This window comes from Pantherophis guttatus, chromosome 9, assembly GCF_059756535.1.
Source record: "Pantherophis guttatus breed Tessera chromosome 9, ASM5975653v1, whole genome shotgun sequence".
NCBI lineage: Eukaryota > Metazoa > Chordata > Lepidosauria > Squamata > Colubridae > Pantherophis > Pantherophis guttatus.
In genome coordinates this window covers 8,094,912-8,103,911 of record NC_142071.1, presented here as the reverse complement: position 1 = coordinate 8,103,911, position 9,000 = coordinate 8,094,912, and the positions used below count along the sequence as shown (strand labels likewise).

The window sequence follows — 9,000 nt, the reverse complement described above, 5'->3', positions numbered from 1 at the left end:
ATAAATAAAGAAAAGTATGAAGGCTATTGCTTAAAAGCATTGTAAGCCGCCCGGAGTCTCCGGAGAAGGGCGGCATATAACTCAAACTAATAAATAAATAAATCCCAGTATGCACACGGGGCTGCATTCATAACCCAAGCCTTCCTCTTTCGCCCCTCTTCCCGTTGCTTTTATCACTATTATTATTATCCCCATGGTTAATTTTTTTTTAAAATGCTTTTTTCTTGATTCTTCCTCGGCCTTTCACCTCCTCCCCTCCCCTCTCGCTTTCCCGTAGGCGCCGCAGCTGCAGCAGCGGAGCTCTATGGAGCAGCTGGCCCAGTTCGCAGCCTTCCCCCTCCTCCCAAGGCTCTGGAGGTGGCGGGATGGGCGATTCGCTGCGGCTCAACCTCCTCCCAAGGAGAACATCCCGGCAAGCAGGCCTCTGGGGCTTAGGTTTTGGGGAAAGGGTCTGGCTCGGATGAGTTCAGGTAAGGCGCGTGTGGGTGTCGCTTTGGGGCAGCCATGGCGGTTTCAGCACCAAGGCCAGCTCCGCGAGAAGAAAGGACCGCGCGTCGGCCGGTGGAAAAAGCAGAAAGTGAAAGAATATTCGCGTGTCTATGGTGCGTGTGAAAAGGCGTGATTTCGGGCCTCTGGACAGGAGCTCTTGCCGGGTGTCTGCGAATATCTGCAGGACTGGAGTTACTTTTCCATCTGCAATGCAGCGCTTGAGAGATAGCAGGAGACGGGAACCTTCTGAGTCCCAGTTAAGATTTTTTTTTTTCCCCCCCTGAACCCCATAATAGATTCTTTAAAAGAAAAAAAAAAGCTGTAAAAGAAATCCTTGACAGTTAAAGGTGTTGTTTCTCAAGGACTTGACATTGAAAGGTCAAGCATTCTGTCCGTTGGGGGAGGGGAATTCAAAAGGAGTGGCTGCTTTATGATAACACAAACCACTCAGGGGAACCACGGTGGCTTAAGGAGAGAGAAAGAAGGGAGTAATTCAGCACAGCAGGTTGCACATTTGACAGGATAATAATACTTGGGGAAAAAAAATGCTGAATCATTTTTATATCTGTCCCCACCTGTTCCATGAATGCCATCTATGCATCAATCACCTGTCCACATTTTTTAGTCATATACAAACATCTTCCCCCATTTGGGTTGGAAATTTTATCCATGCTCCCTCTGATAGTAAGTTTCACTAAATTTAAGTAGGGTTTATTTTTTTCCTCCCTGCAGAAGTTGTCTGCAGCACTTGCAAATGGTAGTAAGTTAAGCAAAAATCAGCACTCAGTTTTTTTCAGAGTCATTTCTTTGCATTCGATGGAATCATTCTCCAGAGTTTTTTTTTAAAAAATGGAGTGACAATCTAAACATAAGCTATATCTAGGGGAAGAAGATGGCTATCACCATCTTGAAACAAATTAAAAGGTTTTGTTAACCTCCAAAAGGCTCAAAGGAGAAAACAATTTCACATGTTGAAATGATTCAGGTATTTTTTATTATGAAGTAAGTTCTACTGCATACAAGAAGTCCCACTCCCAACTAAATGCACAACAGAATGCAGCTAACCCCCCCCCCCCCAAAAAAACCCTTCTGTTCTGGGTTTAATACAGCCAATAAACTTGCTATATGATTGTGAACTTTGCTAATTGTCACCACCACTTTTACTTGATGCAAAGCAAAAAAAAAAAAAAGACTTTTTTTTTTGCTTTATAGTGTCATTCCTCACCTTATCCAGGGTTGGAAGAGCAAGAGACAACTTTGAAAGCCATGGGCAAAGATATCAGACCATTATTGGCTCATAAATATGGCGGTGCCATAGAACTGCAGCACTGCAGTCTTTGTAAAAGGAAAACTGGGGCAGGAGACACTGAGAGGTTTTCTGAGAAGATACCTCTGCATGTTTAGACTTCTGGTTTAACCTCCTGGACTGTGTGTGACCAGAAGAAATTATTTTAAGAAAGCATCCAGCCTTTCTCATTCATTCAATGTTCATCATCTTTTCCAGCTTCTTTTGCAATGCATTGGTTCCTCCTGCCATGCAGCAGGGGAAAACAACCTCCCTAAAGGTTACTCAGGGAGGGAGGACAAGCGATCAAAGACAAAAAAATTGAATGCCAGGGAGATGTAGCAAGATTTCTCAAAGTGTTAACCTAAATAAAAGAGGCAGAGAACTGCCTCTGATAATTTGAATTTTGCTCTAGGCAGAAGGGTGTCTTGTTCTAGCACCAAGTGGGAAAACCTAACTCTTTAACTTGCCTTTCTCTCTTTCTATTTCTGTCTTTGCTTTGCACGACACAGAAGATCAAGCATAATGCTGCCTCAGTTTACAATCCCATCCCATTAAAACACTTGCTATTTACCCTGGTGTAAGCACACATTCTTTGGGATAGGACAGGTGCTATATGCAAGTTTATTATAGCATTAAATTCCACTAAATAAAAATGTATGGGTACAGTATGAATTTTTATTAAGGCAAAGTTCTTATTAAAATCACCATTCTTCATCAAATCTCATTTAAGGCAACAATAATACCAGATATTTACTTGCTAGAATATTTAGAATTAGATGTAATTTTCATGTTAATAACAACCCCCCCCTCCCCAGTGAGTGTGGATTTTAGGCTTCCTGAGCTTATAATATTAGTTCAAAGTGACATAAAACATAATATTTTTGGTTTAGATAAATGCACCTTTTCTTTAAAAAAATGTTGCAGTTAGTTTTATGATTAGGCCTAAGTTGTTTTAGGTAATTAAAAAATGTCATGATTTTGAACAATGGATTGTTATTCTGGACAGTAGTTAGTCTAAAAATGCAGAAGAAGCAGCATTGTATAGCAATAGAGGGTGGACCCTTAATAGTAGATTATGGAAAGCAATATTGTAAGATTTTCTTTTTTCATTAATTAGTGTGAGGTCTGTATTCCTCAGCATCTATCCAGCTTATTCATTAAATAATGCTTATCTAACATGGTTTTATTTAATTAATACCTGAAGCCTTTTCTTGTCTAATGATTTCAATGCAAATATTCTGGCATTCCATCTCTCCTTTAAAAAAAAACCACATTATTTGAAAATATCACTGCCTGCTGTTTCTATTCTTCCTTCTTTAGAGTGATGTTACGGAAAGCAATAAAGCTGCTTCCAAGTAAGTGAATTATGATTTATTAGTAAAGGGGAATGTATGTGTGCAATTGAACTGTTTCAATGGAAAAAAATAATAATAACCAGACATTCATTTCCAAGGATTTAATTCTCAAGAATTCTGGCAACTGAATGGACAAATATTTCTGGTTCTTACATTTCAATGAAGGTGATGTGTAGATTAAAATAAATTAGTAGTAAATAAATTGGTAGTCAGTGTTCACATATCTTTTAACTTTCTTCTCCATTCTGTTTCATCTCATCTTATCTCTGCTTCTGCATACAGTCGAGCTGCAGATATTCCATTGACTACAATGGGACTTTAAAAAAACTATGCAGGTTTGCAGAAAATTCCTCTTGAAGATCGAGAATATTTTATAGTTGACTATTACTTCAACTGTGTTTAATAAAATATTATTTAAAGGAAGGCTGCTGAACTTAATAAGATGAAAGTTAATCATGATCAAGACGCATTGATTTCTACGGAGCTATTTTAACCATGAATAATTCTGCAGACTCACATCTCAAAAATAAAACTCACTTAACTCAGAAGGATCTACTTGAGATGTATAGGACTGAACTGTTAAAATGGATCCAATCTATCAATCCAGAAGAAGCCATCTTGGTTTCATTTTCCCATTTTCTTTTAACAACTTTCCTCAACCTCTGGATGTATTAGAATACAATTCCAATGTTTCTCCAGGTAATATGGTCACTTTTCATTGCACAATGACAAGGGGAACAAAATTCTCCTAAAATATGCTTCCTTTGTGCACATTTTTCCTTAAAAATAAACTATTTTTAGTTGGATGCATTTTCAAAACTCCCAAAGTGTAGAATTTTGTGTACAAAGGCATTAATTTCTTTGAGAACTTGGGTAAGTCCACACAAAAAAAGTGACATTTCAAAATTCCCCTCATCCTTTGAATTAGTCAACTCAAACTTCTACATAATTGTTTTCCAATACTCATGCAGTTGAGTTGTTCCTTCAACTCCTTCATGCTACTCCAAGACTTGCTATGGAAGGGATTGTAACATTTCTCTCTGCAGTCATTGCCCATGTCAACTTTAGAATATTGGCAGGATTATGTATTTCTGTGCTCAGGGTCCACCTCAATTATTTGATCATATAAAAATCAAAGAAGGGATAATGGGATAAGGGATTGTAGGGCCATTATTTTGAAAATCAAAAGCTCTTTTGTGCAGTCAAATTGTGATACACATATGTACTGACATGCTACTTTAATATTTGAAAATAAATTTCTCCACTCTGATGCTGTCTAGTATAATAATATTGCATCAGTCATTGCAGTACATTCTACAGACCCCACCAAAGAAGCACATTATAATTATATATAAAAAAGGTGGTTTAGATTGTGATTGTGGCTGTTTTCTTAATTAATTTGTTTGACTGACTTGCAGACAGTGTACAGTAACAGACCCGGGGACCGCCAAGTTGAAAAAAGTGGAGCTAAATAAATAGTAAATAAAGATTAAAAATTATAATTGCAACAGTAAAAATTAATACAAATTTTAAAAGGTATTAGAATATAAAGATAAAATAGAAGATGCAGGAAAGGAAGGAAAAAAGAGAGAGAGAGAAAGAAAAGTAAAAAAATAAAGAGAACAAAAGAAATATATAGAAGTGATTTCTCACATTCAGCAAAAGTGTAAATAATTATAGTAACTATTTATTTATTTATTTATTTATTTGCATCCTGCCTTTATCACCTGTTCTTAAATACAGCAGATATCTTCTTCCCATAATCCATCTCTAACCTATAAACAAATCTATAAAATAATCATTTCAGTCTTCAGTCAACAAAAGACTGTTAAAGGTTAGCCTTTAGTCCAATCAAATAAAGTTGCAGAACATTTCCTCTTGGTTCCTTCTCACAAGATTCTTCATAACTTTAACAAGTCCCTTTTGTAAACTCAATATAAGAAAATTATTTAGGTCACACTCTTGGTTTATTGTTCGTATATCCCCTTTAATTCTCAAAGTTGCTTTTTCAAAAGGCAACTGGCAACCCAACCATCCAATCAGAACTGATGAAGCTTCTTGGATGAGAAGAGAAACATCTTCAACGGTAAAAACATAGTCCAGTTGCCTTTTGAAAAAGCACCGTTGAGGCAATCATGCCCTGGATAACTGAGAATCTCCATAGACATTCCTTTTAATCATTAAGTCATCAGTCGATTGCTTTTGTATATTCAATGTAACATCTTTTTCCATGTTATTCTTGTAGCCGGTCCTTTGTAAATTCACTTTCAACTCAATCTTGAACTTGTCAGATAAAACTTGCTCCTCTTCCATAACGTCTTTTACACAGTCTCTCCATCAAGACAGATGTCACTGTTGACACTTTTAAAATTAACTTCTGAATTCATTATTCAAAAATATCCTTAATTATATTCAGCATTAGAAGATTTTGCTTCGCTCTGTAATTGTAACTTGAAATTATGTGTTCTTCTCCTTGTAATCTTTACTTCCCTCTACTATCCAATTTTAAAGCCTTATCTTATTACGTTTATCTGGAGCCTTAGTCCATGTTTAACTTTCTAACATCAAAGGTTTAACTGTTTATTCCTCCGAACATTTTAATAAAGTTTTTGTAGTTAAAACTAAATTTAATTAAGAACTGAAGGAGACTCACCCAGTGTTATCAAATTTGTTGATACAGAGGTTTTTAATAGAGGAAATGCAGCTAACAAGCAATTTCCGAAAGTGATTAGAAAAAGGAAGAATGCAAACTTAATGTCCTTTCATCAAGATGGCTATATCCTTGTATCCCAAATCTCTAAATGTAGACTGCTGTCTTGTAGTCTCCACACAAGGAACAACTGTCTGGAGCACTTGTGGGTGATCTCAAACTCTCTCCTTGTCCAGAGAGGAATCATCAAATAGCTAGTCTACTTGCCAGCTCTTTGTTCCTCCATGATTGCCAGTTCCACTTTTTGTGGAGATGTCTTCTGCCATTTCTTCTTCTGGAAGTCTATAGCAGTGGTGAAATCTAAAATTTATTATTACCGGTTCTGTGGGCGTCGCTTGGTGGTGGTCGGTAATGTGACTGGGTGGGCGTGGCCAATTTTTTTTTACTTTTAAAACCATTTTTTCTACAACCTCTTTGGCGAAGAGGTTGTAAAAAATGCTTTCAAAAGGCTCTGACGATCCCAGCTGAGTTGCCTGATCGGCAGAGGCTTTTTTTCTTTTAAAAGCCTCTGCCGATCAGGCAACTCAGCTGGGATCGTCAGAGGCCTTTAAAAGAAAAAAAGCCTCTGCCGATTAGGCAACTCAGCTGGGATCGTCAGAGGCCTTTAAAAGAAAAAAAGCCTCTGCCGATTAGGCAACTCAGCTGGGATCGTCAGAGGCATTTAAAAGAAAAAAAGCCTCTGCTGATTAGGTAACTCAGCTGGGATCGTCAGAGGCATTTAAAAGAAAAAAAGCCTCTGCTGATCAGGCAATTCAGCTGGGATCGTCAGAGGCCTTTAAAAGAAAAAAAGCCTCTGCTGATTAGGTAACTCAGCTGGGATCGTCAGAGGCTTTTAAAACCATTTTTTCTACAACCTCTGAACCAGCTGAGCCGCACGATCATCAGAGGCTTTTTTTTTTTACTTTTAAAAGCATTTTTTCGGCTGAAGAGGTTGTAGAAAAAATGCTTTAAAATTTTTTTTTTTTAAAAAGCCTCTGATGATTGTGCGGCTCAGCTGGGCATGGGTGGGGTGGGGTGGGGTGCAGGAATTTTTTCTACCAGTTCTCCGAACCACCCACCGCCATCGCTACCGATCGGGCGATCCGGTCCGAACCGGGAGCATTTCACCCCTGGTCTATAGTCACCAATACTGAGATCCTAAATTTGGTATCCTTTTCTGTTTAAAGAATACAGACAAAATAATTAAACTTGTAGATCTATCTATGGAGGTTCTCGGTTCTCCAGGTCATGGTTGTCCCAAAGGTGCTTTGTTTTCAAGAGGCAACTGGACTTTCTGGAGAAAGTCCTTCCAGAAAGTCCAGTTGCCTCTTGAAAAAAAAAAGCACCTTTGCATATCTACCCTAATTATAGAGGTTTTAAGATAGGGTAGGTGAATGTCGAACCCCAAACTTTTTAGACAATGAAACGGTTTATTTGACCAAGTTTAAACAAATGGAATAGGATCAAAACTGATTTTGTCTCCTGAGACCTCTGGGTACATAAAATACTAAGTGATCCAAATTTTATGCCCCCTAGCCCCCATTAGCCTATCATAAGAATACCACAAACAGCAGAAAAGAAATGAAATCAAATTTCCAAAGAGCTTTCAAGTCATGCAAATCATTTTGGTCTTCAAAAGGTTCCTGCTCATTTCATGAGCTTGCTTCAATGAGATGATTCCATCAAACCCCATGTTGAATTGACTTCCTCCATTGATGTCTGCACAGTCCTAGCATCAACGTTTTATCCTCTGATTTGTGGTTGATCTTGTGCAGTTGTTATTATGTTGACTTATTTGGGACTAGAATATATATATTTTTACTTCTGCTATTTATCTGAGCAGGTCTTCGTGTGCAGCCATGTAATTGTGAAGACGCTGAAGAGACCGGGGAGATTCTGGTGCAGGTATCCCCAGTGATGGAAACTCAATGAATATCTGCCTTGAGCTCCTGAAGAAAAATTGAAATATATATAATATATATTTAACATAAAAAAATATGAAAAAAAAGAATGAAAAATATATGTTGGGCAAATATTGTACAAGTCGATGCTGTAAGGAAGCAGAACTATAGTTTAGAAAAACTTTCCCCAACACAGAGTCCTTCAATCAATCAGAATAGAGCTGGAAGGGACTTTGGAGGTCTTCTAGTCCAGCCCCCTGCTGAAGCAGGAGAACCTATATCAGGGGTCTGCAACCTGAAACACTCAAAGAGCCATTTGGACCTCTTTCCCACAGAAAAGAAAACACTGGGAGCCACAAAACTGTGTGTGATATTTCATGAGTGGCCACAAAACTAGCATATGTAGTTGAATTAAATCTTCTATTTTCTTCTGAAACTTTTCTTTTCTTGGATTTATCTATGGTTGGCCTACCAGGGATTGAAAAGCTCAATAAATCACATGCCAGTGGGTGTCGCACATTGGCATATTGACGCAAATTTTGAGTGACAGGGAGCCACAGCAGAGAGGTGAAAGAGCCACATGCGGCTCAAGAGCCGCAGGTTGCTGACCTCTGACCTATACCATAGGACCTCCTAATCTGTTACAGCAGAGCCCTCATTATCTGTTGGTATCCTGTCAATCATATTTGCTGGCTTCGAATAGTGATAGACATAATCCGATACATTGGTGAGCCCCACATTGGAGAAGCTGGCAGAGGAAGGGTGTTCTGTCCCCGTTCCACTCACGCACCCCCCACAGATGGCCCGGAGTTAATAAGCCACACGACAAAACTCTTTGATGATAAAGCTGGCAGCAACCCAGTGGCTAGCTGCCAATTCAGACTTTACTCACACAAAACAAAGATTAGACTGCCAGCATTCCGATAAAACAGGCAGAGTGTCAACAATACAAGGATTAATCCAAATGCAGTCCGATAAAGCAGGCAAAATCCAGTAACGCAGAGATCATGGAGTATTTCCAGTTTTTGCTCATCACAAAGTGAACTGGCCACCACACTCACATTTATACCCTGTGGGGTGTGGTCCAGTGACTCAGCTAATCTCTGGCACGCCTTCCCTTCTGCTGTGCACGCTTCTCCCTGTGCCTCTGTCGCGGGTCCAGCCAGCACTTATCTTCTTCATTGCTGTCCACCTGTGGCTGTGGGGACGTGCTTGGCTCTGAGCCTATCGTTTGGCCTTTGGTGTCCTCTGGAGGCATTGCCAGAGAGGAGGGTCCTG

General features: G+C 38.9%; 1 long non-coding RNA gene across 1 annotated transcript; it reads left to right on the top strand.

Annotated features, from left to right (window-relative positions):
- Positions 1-284: 284 nt before the first annotated feature.
- Positions 285-8,158, top strand: LOC117676954 (uncharacterized). Its single transcript, XR_004594582.3, has 3 exons — positions 285-470; positions 3,098-3,132; positions 7,665-8,158. It is a non-coding gene; the product is annotated as an uncharacterized LOC117676954 (long non-coding RNA).
- Positions 8,159-9,000: the final 842 nt, after the last annotated feature.